Source organism: Lutra lutra, chromosome 5 (genome assembly GCF_902655055.1).
Source record: "Lutra lutra chromosome 5, mLutLut1.2, whole genome shotgun sequence".
Taxonomy (NCBI): Eukaryota; Metazoa; Chordata; class Mammalia; order Carnivora; family Mustelidae; genus Lutra; species Lutra lutra.
Window position 1 is genome coordinate 76,007,735 of NC_062282.1, and position 18,810 is coordinate 76,026,544.

General features: G+C 44.5%; 1 protein-coding gene and 1 long non-coding RNA gene across 3 annotated transcripts in view; one reads left to right on the forward strand and one right to left on the reverse strand.

Moving 5' to 3' along the window:
• Positions 1-4,830, forward strand: part of LOC125100385 (uncharacterized) — a 270,547-nt gene extending 265,717 nt beyond the window's left edge. The window contains exon 13 of the long non-coding RNA XR_007127524.1: positions 1,532-4,830. This is a non-coding gene — a long non-coding RNA (uncharacterized LOC125100385). The remainder of the gene's footprint in view (positions 1-1,531) is intronic.
• SPOCK1 (SPARC (osteonectin), cwcv and kazal like domains proteoglycan 1) overlaps positions 1-18,810 on the reverse strand; it is a 516,740-nt gene that overhangs the window by 29,502 nt on the left and 468,428 nt on the right. The window lies entirely within an intron of this gene.

Sequence of the window (18,810 nt, forward strand, 5' to 3'; positions counted from 1 at the left end):
CTTAATGGGCCAGGAAGCTGCAAAAGATTTGTGGAGGACATGAATGCCAAGCTTGGGACTGGAGATCTGATCCTAATGGTCTAGGACGTGTATGGAACCTTGGGCTGCCAGTGTACCTTCGTTCACAATTAGGTGGGGGACCAGGTAGATCTGGCCAAATACAGAGATACATGAGCTCTTCTTAGTTTATTTCCTCTCACCACTGCTCCCTCTCCTCAACCAGAGGGGATGGTGACATGGGTATATGGACTGATGGGATGTCACCCTTCTTGGGACAAAGGTCCAGTAGAGCCTCCAGGGCTGCCAGAGTCTCAGGTAAGATGGTAGAGGTTGGAGCTGGTATTGAAAACTCCCATGTGGGACTGAGGCCAGAACAGAATGGTCCTAAGGATTCCTGGAGAAGACATGGCCTGGCATCTTCACTTTCATCCTTCTGGTAGACAAACTGACAGACAATCCAGAGAGATACAGCAGAATCTGAGGAGGAACTGCCTCCAGAAACCATAAAGGGTGGCTTAAGCTATCCTAAATCCTGCCAGGTTCAGTGTTTGACTCACTGGTCTTCTCACCGTTCAGACTGTGTAATGCACTCTAGCTTTACCTCCACTCTGGAAGCCTGAGGGCATGAACGGGTATAGAGACCCAGGGAGAAAAGAAGATGGTATCCCAGCCCCACGGGACCTCCTGTGGGTTCTGAGAGGACCTTGTGCCTGGCACAGAGATGAAACAGTAGCCACTATTATTTCTAGAGCTAGAAAGACTGTCTTTAATCAAAATTGCCTGTTTAGAGACCTAGTATCTAACAAGGCAGCATGACAAAGCTAGCAATATCCCTCTTCCCCTCCTGAATATCATATAATCAACAATATAGACAGAATAAAACCATCAACTACACTTTTACTAAAAGTACAAGAGAGACATAGAATCCCGAACTTCCAACAATATAGAAGAAGTCACCCAGACAGAAGTAAAATGTCCAGGGCCAATAAAACAAAAACAAAAACAAAACAAAACAAAACAAAGATATGTTTCTGACAGGCAAAGGGCTCCTCCTGAAGTCACAGACCAATATTTCCTGCCCAGTAAGGACTAAGGGATCTAAAGGAAAGGATGGGGTACAGATCAAGCAGAAGCTGCACAGGAAGAAAAATCAATAAAAAGGCAGAAAAAGAATGAAGTGGCCTAGGGCAGCTGGTCTCAGAAAATGCTCACAAAATTATTCTTTCTATAGGCAAGAGGCTCACTTCAAAGTTCAGCTTCAGTTTTAGCAAAAGAACTGGAGAAAGGATGAGCAGAGCTGTTTCATAGAAAAAGATTAAAAAAAAAAAAAAAGGCACCAAAACCACACAGAGCAGCCATTTTATCAGGAAGCCCTCTTTCACAGGTGACTCCGTGAAACACATGCTTTTGTACCTGGAATCTACAAAGACAGATGAGTTCCTCCCTTCCATCTACTGCACTCCCTTTGAAACCAGCAGGCCAGTCAAGTCTAACTTATTTCAATAATAGATTTTTGTTTTTTTTTTTAAAGATGCTGACATGTTCATTTATATAATACATGAAGAAACCGGAAAAGAGCACCAAAACTTGTCATGGAACACTCAGCAGGAAAGTTGGAAAAGGTGAAAATGTGGACCAAGTATGATACCATGAATTAAAGTGAAACAATCATCTTTATGAAGAAAGAAGATTAAACAATATACAAGAACTCACAGAGGAGGAGACACTAGAGGAAATACCATTGATCTGAGAGAGAGAATGAGCATGCATGATTAGGGGGCGAAGAGGAAGAGGGACAAGCAGACTCCGTACTGAGTGTGGAGCCCGACGCAGGCCTTGATCTCACAACCCTGAGATCATGTTCTGAGCCAAAACCAAGAGTCAGACACTTAACCCACTGAGCCACCCAGGCACCCCCCAGTTGCTAGATAAGTTTTGACTCCAAAAGCCCCCTGTGGGACTTCACTCTGCAAGTATGCATAAATGTGCATTTGAAGTAACCTATATACGGCTATCCATTACATTACTTGAAAGAGCAAAAGGCTGAAAATAACTGACATGTCTATGGTTAAATCAATTATAGTACATCTGCCCGATGAAAAACTCTTAACAGCTACATGTATGAGACCCAAGGATTTCTAAGATAAGTTAAGAAACTGAAGTGTATCATATGCTACTATCTGTGCTAAAAGGGAGAAACTGAGAAGCTGAACTTGTTACTTCAAGATACATCAAGAACCCTTCAAGGATATACAAGAAACTAGTAAGAATAGCCTGTTTTATGGAGAGGGGCAGCTGGACAGGTAGTAGCCAGAACGGGAGGGAGAATTCCTGTATTCCTTGAAATACTCTTCCATCTGTACCTCCTTGGAAAATTAAAGTCTGCTCCTTGTCTGTCTCCCCCACAAAGCCCTCTGTCTCCTCAGCGCTGAGCCCAAGGCCCAAAACCACAGGTGTCCAGGTGAGTTTTGCTGACCAGAAGAACACATGAACAAAGCAAGGAACAGATGCAGCGCTGGGGGAGGGCCCCAGGTGGGAAAAGGCCCCAGTGCTGTGACTGCGGAAGTCCTGGGAGCCGTGCAACTCAGGAGAGTGCGTGCCACCCCATCACTTCCAACGCCACGTGTTAACGTTTCCTTTTTAACCTGAAGGGGAAAAGCAATCCCTAAACTCTGGATTTTTTAAATCAACACAATCTATGTGCTAGTCTCTATCCTGCCCTGTGATCAATCCCAGCACTCCCTGAGTCAGACACTCCAGGGGGTGCAGAGATGATGAAGATGCTGCCCCTGCCTGGCGTGCAGCCTCCCCTCTCCTTATTTGTAAAAGGAGAGCGTGTTCCCTCCACTGAGTTAGTAGAATTTTAATGATGAAGACCCAAGCTGCTTTCTGTCCCCAAACGCTCTTTCCTAGAGAACCAAGGTTTGGTTCAATTATGTGTTTATCTGTAGCATCTTCCCAACACCCTCCAGGAGGACCTGAATGCCCCCCTCTGGGGCATCCCCAGGGCCTCCAACTTCCAGTTCCGCTTTTCCACGCTACGCCATAACCTGTTTTGTTCCTTTGGGACCTTGAGAGCCGACGTGGCAAGGATTCTGCAGTCGTCCCAAGTGTAATTATCCCCAGTTCCTGGCAGAGTGTCTGGTTACCAGTACGCAAGGATGTATGTTTGCTGAGGCACCACGAAAATAACAGGAGTACCCGGAGCTCTGTGACGACAGTGCCCCCACCACCCTACAAACACCAAGAATAAGCATGATGAACAGGTCAAGTAACAAAGTGGCTGGTCATGTGCCACTGAGGACGGATGTAGGGGAGAGCCCTAACTACCACCGAGACAAGTAACTCCCAGCCAAAAGAAGACCGGACTGCATGGGGGGAAGAGGCAGGAGACATGCATGCGAGCCTGACTCAATTACGATGAGTGTATGTGGAGACACATACTGTGTCCATGAAGCCTCAGGAGGCCTGAGAAGGTGATCCTATTCTCCACTTCACATTGGAGAATACCAAGACAGTCGTGTGGGAGACCTTGCCCATTCTCATCTCCAGTGCCCCCAACACACACACACACACACACACAAAGGCCAAGGCTGGCCTTTGAACCCTGGACCGAATGACTCAAGCCAGGCTCTTCCTTCTACCCACGCTGACTTGCATATGGGAAAGGATGGCCTGATTCTCCTGGCACAAATACCACACACACTCCCTTGCTCCAAGCAAAGGAATTATAAGGAAGCCTGGCAGCTCTGAGTTCAAGTGTCAATAGGCTGAAATGAGGCCCATGGGCTTTCAGACTGGCACTAACCCAACTACGAACACAGCGGCCTATAGCCAGCAGTCCCTGGCATCCTATTTTCCTGTTTCTTTGTATGTTGTGACTGAGAGATGCTCTTGAACGAGCCCACACACCTGGCTGGTTTCACCACTGGCTTCTCACTCCTATCTGCATAGTTACCACTAAGTAATTTCGTTTATCTGTGTCTCCGTGAGCTTATTTGGAAACCATGGAACGCTGCTTACAGAAAATTAAGCTTCATTTTCTTTAAGCACCAGCCACTAGTGCAGGCAGGAGACGGTGATTTGGAGGTAACTGGCTTATGCATATGCAAACATGATGCACTTAGCAAATTATGTAGACTTCACACTTCAGAGCACTGAAGAAAACAAAAGTACCTCCGAAAGAAATTCTAGCACGACAGAGTCATTCTGAAAAGAATAGAGAGACATTGGTTTGTGAAAACTGTTGGACTCAGATACGGATGGAAATAATGGTTTTTGATGTGCAACATGTGGTGGCCACAAGCCCACTGTGAACAGGTCTCATTTTAAGTGGTGTTAAGGCATCTCGAAGGACTTCCAAGAATTAAAGCCCACGGCATGCCTTGAGATTGAATTCATGGTGTGATGAAGCTGCACATTTCCAACTCAGTTCCACTATAACTCTTCTGCCTCACACAATTTCCCAGCATACGTTTTTCTTCTTGGGCCTAGAGAGAGAATTCTAGGACGACCTCGAGCTCAAACAGCATAGCAACCATTGAACCTGCCGTCTGGGCCACACCTACCCTGTTCGGCTTCAGTCTCTTCCAAGATGTCACTGGCAACACAAGGTGCTGGAGAGGTGATCACGAGTCTCCCTCCGCTGAGAGTCACCTTACAAGCCAGTGTGGTGGACTTGAGGGCTGCTGGGTGGGATGGGAGAGAGTCCTGGGCCCGAGGGCTTCTAGTCTGCACACGGTCTGTCTGCAGGCATTGCCTCTCTAACTGATCTGTGGTGCTCTGCTGGCCAGCTGTCACCTGTGCAGGAAGGTGGCACCCATGCAGCTCGGCTTGGGTCCCACTCATCCGCAGTAACAGCTGGAGTAATCATTTGTCCTGAGAACTGCCACGTATTAAACACCTGCTAGTGCTAACAACCACTTTGCCTTCAGTGTTTTCATTTAATTCTGGGGATAACTTGTCAGAGTCATTATTATTTCTCTTACTGAGGTGGAAACTGAAGCAGAGAGAGGTTCAGTGACTTTTTTCTAGCTGTCACTGAGTGCTTATTCTATGACAGGTGCTATGAAGACAAGGAGGCTCTCACCGAATCATTATACCCGTGAGGTAGAGAGGCAGAGACTTTCATTAATATCCACTGTCCAGCCTGTGAACCAGAAGACGTTCTAGAGCTGGGAGTCACATTCGAGCCACATCCACAGCCACATCGTCCTGGTCCTGCCATGTCCCACATTATCACTGTTTGAAAGGAGCTCCCCATTGCCAGAAAATGAAGACAAGCCAGGGAAGGAGGAACTTGGACATGTGGGAGTCATGCTGGTCTTTGGGACCCAACGTTTTCCTTTCTCTCCAGAACTTCCTCCCCATCACAGAGACGGGCACGCACACATGATTCCAAGTGGTAGACTTGTAAATCCTTACTACTCTTAGAGGCAGACATTATTATTATTCCCATTTTATAGCCGTGGAGATTAAGCTTGGAGAAGTTATGTCAACTAACTGAATTCAGCCAGCTACAAAGTATCAGGCTCAGGGTTTGCCTCAAGACTGTCTGACTCCGGGCCTGTACTCTTAGGCAGGAGGCCCTGCGATAGTTCATCTAGTAACTAGGGACATGGTATTGATGGTCTGAGAGCTGGTCCTAATTAAGATCCTGTCTCATGATGAGGAACACACACCGAAAATGATGACCCTTTAGTTGATTTTATATTGGACGTAAGTCACGGGAGCACAGACGGTTGCAAAAATATAGTTGTACCATTACAAACAACTATAATATTTCTAACACTAATAAAAAGAGAGCCATGAAACACACAAACAAAAAACCCAAAGCAACACAAAGCAAACCTGGAAGTCAACATCCTATAACAGGGATTAAGTTATGGTTCGCAAATAGGTTGGCCGACAGAGAAGGCATTACGAAGTCTGACAAAGGACAGGGCATAAAAATACTTGGAGTATATTAAATGAAAAGAGCAGAATACAGAAGTGTCTATCTTTGATCTTACTTTTGTAACATGTAACTGGAGAGTGTGGACATGAGGAGGGAGAAACAAGTAGAGATGAGGCAGAGAAGTGAAATTACGCAATAAATGGTAAACAATGGTAAATGGTGGGTCTGTTATGTGTGAGGTGGTCTCTGTTCCTGCTCTTCTTTTACCTGTGGCTGTTTCCTAGGTGTGTAATAAAGAAACATCCATTATGCTATGATTTTTAAACACCTCTTTTTTAGACCTAAGAATGTGTATGGAGGTGAGGGTAAGACAAAAATGGAGTCAGGGGCATCTGGGTGGCTCAGTCAGTCAAGCATCTGCCTTCAGCCCAGGTCATGATCTTGGGGTCCTGGGATTGAGCTCAGAGTTGGGTTTCCTGCTCAGCAAGGAGTCTGCTGCTTCTGCTCTGTCTGCCCCTCCCCCCAGCTCATTTTTTTTCTCTCTCTCTCTTTCAAATTAATAAGACCTTAATTTAAAAAAAAAAAAAAAAGACAAAAAAAAGGAGTCCAGTGAGGTTCAGAAAAGGTTGCTGGAGTCCAGAGTGCATGGATATTTCCAGAAAATCGTTTCCTGGTGAAATTCATTTGGCAAATATTCTTTCTTTGTTGACCTGAACTGCAGAATTTCACACTAAGGAGAGTTTATTTAAATTGGCGTAAGGTGGGGGCGCCTGGGTGGCTCAGTGGGTTAAAGCCTTTGCCTTCAGCTCAAGTCATGATCTCAGGGTCCTGGGATCAAGCCCCGCATTGGGCTCTCTGCTCAGTGGGGAGCCTGCTTCCCCTTCTCTCTCTCTCTCTCTCTGCCTGCCTCTCTGCCTACTTGTGATCTATCTCTGTGTCAAATAAATAAATAAAATCTTTAAAAATAAATAAATAAATTGGCGTAAGGTGGAGGATCCTAAATTTATATGACCTGAGACCACGTGTTTATGTGTGTGCACGCATGTGTGTGTATAGGACATAATATCTTCCAGCTCTGAGGAGCCCATACTGGGAAGTGTTTGCCTGCAGCTCATTATTTATTTCTCTCTCCAATCTATGCATAGTCTAAATGCCATCCTCTGTCTCCTAGGAATTTGCTTCTCTGACACCTGTGACACTAATGAAGTTTTTCCTCTCAGCAACTCCTGTAAATATTTTCAGAATTGAAGTAAAAGCAGAATAAACATTCTTCCTCCTTTTACACGGGGGACACCTGGAGCTGTGGACATTATCGCGGGTCAGCATCCTTGGTGATACACGGAACAGCATATTTCTTCAGGGCTGTTGCTGCCAACACAAGTGTTATCACTGAGCAGTGTACTTTTTTTGAGAACTTGTTTGACACCCCAACAGCAAGCCTGGATCCTTCTCAGAGAAGGTCAGCAGGCGGCTGAGACTGGTGGCTAATATGCCAGAATAGCAGGGAGTGGGGCAGTACGGATGGCTCTGGGGATGTGTGTTCCTTGTTGAACCCAGTTTTACTGGGCTATGTGGTCCCCAGTGGTCGTGTAGCCTCAAGACATTCAGGTTTACACATATGTCCTTGCTAGTCCAATGGTGGCGGTCTCAGAACATCAAGATTTGGAGTGTTTTTGGAAACAGGGTCCCGAACATCATTTATAAGCCACTTAATTAAGCATGCAGTGTCCAGATTCTAAGCGTCTAGGACAGAGGGAGAGGAGAGAAACCCTCTTAGGTCCCTGAGCTCCATCTGGAAAGGGGACTTGCTATGTCAATATGCCTGAGCTTATCACTCATAATGGAATATATGCACAGCTAAAACTCATTAATCCAGTGTTCTACATCAAGGGATATAAAAATCCTGACAGGAACAGATTCCCAAGAGGGTCACAATACAGCCTCTGAATTTAGTTTGATTTTCGTTTTTAATTCTGTGTAACGACGTGAAAGCCCCCACCAACTCCAGGAGAAACCACCCATTTCTCTGACAGGTGTATTCTGTGTACAGCAACGGTCTTGCCAGGAAAGGCTGCCACAGCAGACAGACAGTGGCCAAATTCATCTGGAAGTGACTTCTCCAGGATGCATGAGTCCCTATGAAAGTGGGCGGGGACTGATTTCAAAAGTCTCTTCAGACAACAGTGAATTCAGAAAGACTCATTTTTCCACATTTACCAAGAGAAGGCTTAAGTGGCTGTGGAGAAGATTTTGTACCGTGGTTATCACATTCGTCTTGGGAAAGAGAACTCCGCCTGCCTTTTCAAGGGCCGAGCAAGGATCCAGACGCTGGTGTTGGTGACACTCACATTGCCATTCACGACACATTTTGACCTGAGAGTCTCCTCTCCACACAGAGGGCTGAAGGAGCTGGAAGCCCTGCTGGGAAGAACAGTCAGGGCTCGACGAGGTCCTGCTTCTGACACTGTAGCTCCCTTGCTGGATCTCCACAGGGAAGGTCAATAGGCCCCAATCACTGGACGCACACATATGCGAAGGTCATCAACTGCAGAGGGACAGGGTCTCATACGGCACTGGGACAGATGGACTCTGGGCTGTGTCTGTGCACCCCTGGAGGCGTGTGGGGAAAGGAAGACACATTATAGGACTGTTTCTTAAAGTCACCAGGTCCAGATCGGGAGGACATGACACTGAGCCTGACAACACGTGGCTTTGAAAGGAATCCAGTCAGATGGGAGGGGAATGGAGGGAAGGAGGAGACAAAGCTTCCACCCACGTCTTGGATCTAAGACCTGGAGTGTTAAGGACATTCTTATTGAAATGACTCGAGTTAGGCAGGCTGATGTTGCTGCTGTACATGGGAGAAAACCCAAGGAAGATAGGGTTATGGGATTGTGTCGCAGGTGCCTCTCTGGAACAAGGCCACCACATGCTGCAAAACCAGATCAATGACAGACCCTCGTGGGTTCATCCTGGGACCTTCACAAATGTGACCTTCACTCACCATCTGTTGTGCTCTCCTTGGGAGCTGAGCAGGCAGTCCCATGGAGACCCACCTCTCACTGCCATGAAGATACAGTGATGGGCGTGCAGTGTCTAAAGCATGAGCACGGTACCCGGTAGGAGGTGAACAGGTGGGGTTTTTCTAGAATACTCACACTCTGCCTTGTTTCCTTAGGACTCTTCACGAGTGAGGAGCCGAATCGTCAATGCATGTGCAAGTTCAAGCCCAAATGGTATTTCTAAAACAAGCAGACTTATAAATCTGTGGGAAACAGATTCATCTCAAGAAGCAGAACCCAGAGTCTAAGGACGTGGAGAGATCAGACAGGTCAGCTTGCCACCAACTACGGTCTACCAGCATCACAGGAAGGGGTTTCCTGGCTCTCCCATGGGTTTCTTTGCTTGCTTGTTTTTTAAGACTTCATTTATTTGAGAGAGAGAGAGAGAGAATGCATGAGAGAGAGAGTGAACACACACATGGGTGGGGGAGTGTGGGCTGGGGGCAGGGGGCAAAGCCGACTCCCGCTGAGCAGGGAGCCCAACACAGGTGGTAGGAGACCAGAGGACTGAGGAGAGGAGAAGCGTCCCATCCCAGCACTCTGCCTGAGTCGGCTGTGAGCACCATTCTCAGGGCTGCGTGGTACTCACGTGACTCAAGGTGGGGCCCTCAGCTCCCCAAGAATGGGGAGTGAAACAGAGTCACTATGGACCAGAGGAAGAGGAACATGTGGGTTTTGGTTTTCAGTCTGTCTTACTACCAGAGAACAAGACCTTAGCAGTCACACGCAGCACTGGGCTCCCATCTCTCTGACGGTGGTACGCGGACGACACAAGACTCCACGTGGTGGAGCTTAATAAGCAGCTGCTACTGGTCGCCAACTAAGATGGACTGAGGCTGCCACTCTGGCTACTTCTCTGGGTCAGATTCCAAGGGAAATGGGGCAGTGATCAAAAAAGTCACAAAAGAAAAAGAGGGTCAGGATTCTATTATTAGTCCCCCGACCTAGCTATGTGTGTGTGCATATGAACAAGTATTACGTAAAGAGCTTCTGCACTCTAACAATATTTTAAAACACATGATAATATTGCAGGAGTCACTCAATGGGACCAACAAACAGTATGTAACCCTATAGAAGAACTTAGTGTCTTAAGGAACATCACAATGAAACTATTCTACCAATGGCATCATTACATTTACAGTTTTAAAAGAAAAGAAACAGCAGAAAGTTAAAGCCTCACCTGACAATGTACATCAATGAAAATCTCACGTGGATTAAAGGCTTAAGGTTAAAAACAATTAACAGTATGAATTATTAGAAGATGAGTAAAGGAGGACTCTGCACAGATCCAAGCAACAAAAGAAACAACAAACTATTAGAACAAAAATGAAAGGTGCATATTCATTAAAAGACTCATCAGAGCCCGCAGTGTAGAGGAGAGACCCGCGGACAGCCAGCCACCGTCCCATCAAACTGCCGACAGAGCAAGCTGAGCCTGAAAGCTCTGTAAATTACAATTCAGCTTCAAGGCCCCGAAGCCCCAAAAGGAAGCCCGGGGTGCCCCTGCCCTGTGTCAGCTTTTGCCTAGAACAGGGATTTGCAAAGTAAGGCCAATTTGGCACCTGACCCACCCATCACCCCAGGGGACAGGTGGTATAGTCTGGAGACACTTTAGGCTGTCGCAACAGCAATAGCACTGGCAGGAATGCTAAAGACCACCTCCAGGGGTGGGGAGAGGCCCTGGAACAAAGAATGACCTGGCCCAAAACATTCACAGAGCCAACGTGAAGAACCTTGCCCTGGAAGAGAAACATACACAGGTCCCTACCATGGGATGACCAGCAGGTCCATCCCTACCAGGAGCCGCAGTTAAAGCTTCGTCTTGCATAATCGGAGCTTGCCGCCGCCTTCACTTTGTTGACGCCCCCCAGCGCAGCTCACAGTGACTGTGAATACCACAGTCGTGGAAAGGTGTGCAGACAGCCTACTAATATACAGACAGAATGGACACATCTGTACATCCAGAGAGGGGCGACGGAGGAGACAAGTCACCCCAGGCTCCCATCAGCTAGAAGCTCTGAAGGAATACTCTGCCTCTTCTCCTTTTGTTCTTCTGCGACTTCTTTTAGAGGTCTATTTACTTTTCTTCTCTTTGGTATCCAAATGTATATTCAAATATTTTTTGAATGTATATTTTACCTTTATTTGCAATGAAGCTTCTCCCCTTTTTCTCCCACAAGGTGTTCATGAATTATTTTTAAAATGAAACATGAGGAGAACCAGGGTGACTCAGATGGTTAAGCCTCTGCCTTTGGCTCAGGTCACGATCTTGGAGTCCTGGGATTTAGCCCCGCATCAGGCTCCCTGCTCAATGGTGTCTGCTTCACCCTCACACTCTGCCTCTTCCCCCGTTCACGCTTGTTCTATCTCTCAAGTAAAGAGCATCTTTAAAAAATCAATAAAACGAAACATTAAAAACAACCCAAGTTACTGTAAACAATATTTAAAAAACAAGTTGGAAAACACTGAAAAAAGGCAGGTTCAATATTCTTAATATATAAAGAGTGCTTTCAAATCAACAGGGAAATCACGAGGAATATAACCGAAAAACTGACAAAAGGTATGAAAAAATGCTTCGGGGAAAGAAGACACAAATGGTCAACACACACACACACACACACACACACGAAGCATTTCACTTCAATACTAATGAAAAAATGGAAATGGAAATAACAAATACTAGTGTATACTTATAAAATTGGCAAACATTAAAAATGTAACTGCTGCTCATACACTGCTGGTGTGGAACGTGAGTGTGAATTATCCAACCTTCTTGAACATTATTTTGATTGTGAGTAATTTTAAAAATAAATAATCAGTTTCTAATTATAAATGCTGGGCTTGCTTTTGCAAAAAGTTTATAAAATACTGAAAAGCATAAAAATGAAAACCAGAATAGGCTAGCACGACAGCAACTGAGAAACAAATAACGTTAATTTTCTGCATATATTTTCCCGTCTTTTCTGAGGGTGTCCCTGTTGGTGGTCCACGCTGTAAATACAGTCTGCTATATTGCGTTTTCTCAGGATTGTGTGAGAGCATGATCTTGTGCCATCTTGTTATCTTTAAAAACGTAATTTATGATTGTATCATAGGTCAGATGGATATACTCGTCTGATAAGCCCCTCCCCTTCCACCAGACACGTAGGGTTTTTACTCTTTTGTTTCTGTATGTCATCGACAAGGCTGTGCACACATCCCTGTGACTCAATATTTTCTTGTCTTCAATAATTGCTTTTTGCTGAGGTTATTCTTAGAATAAGAGGACAACAAATACATTGTGAGTCAGACCAGACCTGAGAGATTCTGCCACCCACAGACCCTCATGACAGCAATTTCCCAGAGATATACTTTAGACAGAAAGAAAGTGACTGGGGGCACCTGGGTGGCTCAGTCGGTTAAGCATCTGCCTTCGGCTCAGGTCATGATCCCAGCGTCCCGAGACTGAGTCCTGCATCGGGCTCCTGGCTCAGTGGGGAGACTGCATCTCCTTCTGCCCCTCCAGCTGTTCATGCTCTCTCTCTCTCTCTCAAATAAATAAATAAAAATTTAAAAAAAAAAGTGACCCCCCGACACAACTTATTAGGTACAGAAGGGATGATGGGCAGAGAGAGAGGCAAGTATGTGAGTGACACTAACACTAAACAACGTTAACTGTATAAAACAAGAGGAAGAGCTTGGAAGTTACAAGAGTGTAGAACTCAAACACACACCAACAACAGCAGGTAGTTAGAGCAAAGGTGTTGTAAGGTTCATCCCTGTATTGTGTGGAGGAGGGCACAGGTACTGGACAAGTACATGTGCCCAAATTTCTGGATTCGTTGCTAATAAAACGGAAAAAGGAGTGACTATTTCAAAAGTGATGGATACACAAAGAAAGCTTAAGTTAGGAAAAAAAATCCAAAGAAAGAGAAAAAGGGAGAGAAGCAACATAGTAAGGTAAAACAAAAAGTAGAATGTATGAGTAAGACCGTGGCATTACCATAAATGTTTGGGCTGAATGCTTTAAAGATTATAACCCAGAATGAAACACAAAACCATGCTATTGCTGTTAAGAGACAACAAAGACTAAAGGACTGGGGGCGGGGGAAGGTTGAAAGCAAAAGGATTGAAAAAAAAGTATACTAGGTCCATACCAAGTATGAGAATTCTACCCTCAGGATTCTTAATTATCAAAATTTAAAGAATAAGGACTACTAAAAACAAAGGGTCAAAACACAACAATGACAAGAGGTTCCTATCACCAGGAAAAAAGTCTTCCTAAACATGTATGTACTTAGTGAGACAAAAGTCAATCAAAGAAGGGCCACATGCATCAAAAGAAATCTTGCCATTTGCGACGACGTGGATGGAACTAGAGGGTATCATGCTTAGCGAAATAAGTCAATCAGAGAAAGACAACTATCATATGATCTTCCTGATATGAGGAAGTGGAGAGGCAACATGGGGGGTTAAGGGGGTAAGAGAAGAATAAATGAAACAAGATGGGATTGGGAGGGAGACAAACCATAAGTGACTCTCAATCTCACAAAACAAACTGAGGGTTGCTGGGGGGAGGGGGGTTGGGAGAAGGGGTGTGGGGTTATGGACATTGGGGAGGGTATGTGCTATGGTGAGTGCTGTGAAGTGTGTAAACCTGGCGATTCACAGACCTATACCCCTGGGGATAAAAAATATATGTTTATAAAAAAAAAAAAAAAAGAAGGGCCACATGGATCCCAATGTGCATAACAGCAATGTCCACAATAGCCAAACTGTGGAAGAAGCCGAGATGTCCTTCAACAGATGAATGAGTAAAGAAGATGTAGTTCATATATACAACAGAATATTACTCAGCCATCAGAAAGCATGAATACCTACCATTTACATCGACATGGATGGAACTGAGGGGGATTACACTGAGTGAAGTAAGTCAATCAGAGAAAAACAATTATCATATGGTTTCACTGATATGTGGGATATAAGGAATAGCAGGATTATAGGGACAAGGAGAGAAAACTCAATGGGAAGAAATCAGAGAGGGAGACAAACCATGAGAGACTGTGGACTCCAAGGAGAAAACTGAGGGTTGCAGAAGAGGTGGGGGGAGGTGGGGCGATGGGATAACTGGGTGATGGGCATTAAGGAGGGTGTGTGATGTGATGAGCACTGAGTGTTATATACACTACTCAAAAACTAGAATGACAAACATTGACAAGACAAGATACAACAAATATCGGAAAGATTGTGGAGAAAGGTGGGGATGCAAGTTGGTGCAGCCATTTTGGAAAATAGTGTGGAGATTCCTCAAAAAATTAAAAATAGAGCTTCCCTATGACCCAGCAATTGTGCTACTGGGTATTTAACCCAAAGATACAGATGTCGTGAAAAGAAGGGCCATCTGTACCCCAATGTTCATAGCAGCCATGGCCACAATAGCCAAACTGTGGAAAGAGCTGAGATGCCCTTCAACACACAAATGGATAAAGAAGATGTGGTCCATATACACAATAGAATATTACTCAGCCACTGGAAAGGATGAATACCCAACTTTTGTATCAACATGGATGGGACTGGAGATTATGCTGAGTGAAATAAGTCAAGCAGAGAAAGTCAATTATATGGTTTGACTTATTTGTGAAACTTAAGGAATAGCATGGAAGACATCAGGAGAACGAAGGGAAAAATGAAGGGGGGGATCAGAGGGGGAGAGAAACCATGAGAGACTATGGACTCTGGCAAACAAACTGAGGGTTTTGGGGTGGGGATGGGTGAGCCCAGTGATGGGTATTAAGGAGGGCATGGATTGCATGGAGCACTGGGTGTTACATGCAAACAATGAATCACGGAACACTATATCAAAAACTAATAATGCAGGGGCGCCTGGGTGGCTCAGTGGGTTAAGCTGCTGCCTTCGGCTCAGGTCATGATCCCAGGTCTTGGGTTCGAGCCCCACATCGGGCTTTCTGCTCAGCGGGGAGCCTGCTTCCTCCTCTCTCTCTGCCTGCCTCTCTGCTTACTTGTGATTTCTCTCTGTCAAATAAATAAATAAAATCTTTAAAAAAAAATAATAATAATGCACTGTATGGTGACTAACATAACAAAACTTATTTGAAAAGAAAACCTAATGATGTGCTATATGTTGACCAATTCAATTTAAATTTAAAAAAAATCAATCTAGGCATACTGGATATTTAAATACCAATGAAGACAGTATAAGGTATTCGGAAGCAACTGTAATTGAATATACTTAGGACCTCAAGGCAGGGAAGGAATTTTTAAGTAAGACCCAAAACTGCTGACAACACAGGAAGTTTGAAAAACTGGACAGTACTGAATGAACAACTTCTACAGATTAAAAGATACCACAAAGAGGGTAAAAAGCAGCAGCCCACAAACTGGAAAGGATATTTGCAGCACATAACTGAAAAAAAGTTAGTATCCAGAAGAGAAGAATAAGCCTCCTATAAATAAGTAAGAAAAAGGCACCTCAATACAAAACTGACAAAAGACTTGAACAGGAACTCAACAAATGAGAAGGCCAGGATGACCAACACATTTAAGGAAAGGCATTCCTAAACGCTGAAGAAGACCACAATAAGAAACCATTTCATATGCACTGCGTTGGCGAAAGTTTTTTAGAAGCATACAGAAAAGAAGTGCTGGCAGGCAGGAATGTGAAGTAACCAGAATGTCTTTATACTGAGGGTAGGAAAAGAAATAGAACAATCACTGTGAAACACGACATGGCATTTCTAATAAAGTTGAAAGCAAGCATTTGTTATGTGTCAGCAATTTCATTCCTAGGTATGTGCCCTGGGACAACGTTTGTACATGTATTCCTGGAGACATATATAAGAACGTTAATATCAGCATTGTTTATGATGGGAAAAATGCAGAAAATAAATGTGCAAAGAGTGGAATATGTTATTGTTTACAATGCTGAAAACTATATTATAGAGAGTGTGATTGAAATCCCGCTATCTGCAGGAGCATAGATAAATCTCAGGAATATAGCACTGAGTGAACAAAGTACGGTGCCAATGACAAAGACATTCTAAAGCGAGCAAAACTCAACAAAATACCATATAGGGATGCAAATAGATGCCAAACTATAAAGAAAATTAATGTAGCAGTAAACACAGAAGTCATAATAACGGTTACCTCAAAGTGGGGAGGGGAGGAGAGGACACAAGGGGACTTCAAAGTTAAGTCAATGATCTATTACCTAGTGTTGCCAATGGATACCCTGGTGCTCTGTATTGTTACAATACTCGGTATTAGATTTGTATTGTTTATAGCTTTCATGTGTTCATCGATAAAAATGACTGGTCTGTATTAATATAAATAATTCTAAAAATTAAAAAATAGTAAGTATGCTAGTGAAGAATTTGCATTCGTAAGTGTAGCTCTCACCCAACTCTAGTTGCAACATCATGATAACCATGAGGGAGCATGTCTCTGTGAACTAGAAAATGCCAACAGGGCACGTGGTTATATCACAAATGATTCTGGTTGTATTTCCCATCCCTGGAATGAGTCTAAATTATTTATGTTTTGCTTGGGCTTGAAGTAGAAAATATTTTCAATTGATTCATACTGCTTGAGACGTATAGTGATTTTTTGGATACCCCAAATGTTTCACCAAGAAAAGACCTGGTAACCATAATGAGTTTAAAGAAAAGTATCTATGCCGACAGAAATTGTTGCTTGATGAAGAAGTCTGACTTGTAGAAGAAGAACAGAATATATTTTAGAAAAAGCTGTGTGGCGGCCGGTATTTCCCAAACAGGTCTACCACATATTCTTCCTTTCTAATGGGACCTGGACACAACTCACATAGGGAACTGGAGTCTCTCTTCCCTCTCCTTGAACTTGGAGCTTTCTGTCAAACAGGAGAGTATGGAAGGAGCGATGCTTTGGGACTTCTCAGTGTAGCTCATAAAATGTGATTGAGTTTCTCTCTTTCTGGACATTTGCTCTTGGCACCCAGCTGCTAAGCTCTGCGGAAGGCCAAGAGAGACCTCATGGGTGTTCCAGCCAACAGCCCAGCTGAGGTACTAGCGGATAGCCAGTATCAGTGCCAACACATAAGAACGGGCTCAATATGACTCCAGTGCCAGTCACCATCTGACTTGAGCCACAGGAGAGATTCCGAGTGCTAACTAGCCAGCTGAGCCCAGGCAACCCCAGGAACCATGACAGATCATAACAGTAAGTGATTTACTGTTATTGTATGTCACCCAGATTGGGGTGGTTTGTTATGAAGCAATGGGTAACTGCAAGAAACTATGATGTTAAGCTCCCTTCAAGTGAAGGAAAGATGATCCAGAATATTAAAGGGATGCCAGAAATCCACAATGTAAGAGGCAACTTTGCCACTAACTGGCTGTATTAACTTCTGTGAGCCTCAGTTTCCCTAGGTGAAAAACTAGGGATTCATAACAACTTATACTTCCCAAAACTTTTCAAACAAGGAATCCAATATCACCATAGCGTATACTGTGGAAACAATAAAGGCCAGCTGATGACGTTACTGTGGTTGGGTCTGGCATCTGGCTGGCTCCCATTTTCTTCCAGACCTCCTCCATCCTTATGAGCCATGGAGAGAATTCTCCCCTGCTTACTGGCTGGGAAGGCATTGACTGTGTCTGTAACTCTCACATGAGGGACTATTTGGTCCAACTCTTGATCTCAACTCTGCTCTCCCAACTCTTGAACACTGGTCATGCCTCCTCAACAGTCAAGCCTAACAAGTAGGAGAGGCAGCACAGTATAGTGCTAAGGGCCCAGACTCTGGAGTCTCGCTGCCTGAGTTAAAATCCTAGCTCTGGCTCTCACTAGCTTTGTGATCTTGTATGTTCTCTGTGCCTCAATTTTTTTTTTCATCAGAAGAATGGAATTGATAATCTTAACTAGTGCAGAGCATTATTGCGAGGATTAAGTAAGTTAACATGTATAGTGCTTAGAATCTTGACTGGCACCTAGCAAGTTCTTTTTTTTTTTTTTTTTAAAGATTTTATTTATTTATTTGACAGACAGAGAGAGATCACAAGTAGGTGGAGAGGCAGGCAGAGAGAGGGAGAAGCAGGTTCTGTGCTGAGCAGAGAGCCCAATGTGGGCCTCGATCCCAGGATCCCGGGATCATGACCTGAGCCCAAGACAGGGGCTTTAACCCACTGAGCCACCCAGGCGCCCCACAGCAAGTTCTTCATAAGCACTGAGAGCACTCAGTCACTACCTTGGAGAAAAGTGACTTATTTTGGTGACTCAAAGAGTAGAACACAATAAAAACAGAAGGACTGGCTTTCCTCTCAACCAGCCACCAGCGGAGACCAGGGACTGAACTCTGGCCAGGGCCCTGTGGGCTCTGCAGTGCCATATTGAAGAGAAATGCCAGGAGCCATTGCTTGAAAGCCGCTATACACAGAGCTGAGGGCAAGATGGGATTCACTAAGAGTTGGCTACCTTAAAAGTCTGCAAGAGAAAACTCGTGCCCCAAAATAATTGACATGAAAAGTGTGACTCACATACCAGACAGTGTCTACAAGAATAGTTTAGAAAATGAGAATCAAATTGGTCCACCGATGGTGAGAAAGCACCCTTTCATCTGCAGTGAGTTGCCCAGACGTGTTCAATACCCTAATTGTCACACACGAGGAAAAAACGCCGATCCTTTGTCAGCGTTAAGTGAAGCTCAGACAGCATCCCTTCCCCCGTTCTGCCCTCAGAGAAATGACAAGAGAGCAGGGCTGATTTGGCTCCTCTAAAAGATGGCTTCCCCCAAACACGCGGAGTATCGTTAGCAGGAAATGCTTCCATAGCACAATGCAAATAAAGGCAGTAAAACTCACATAACCATAGCAGGCTACA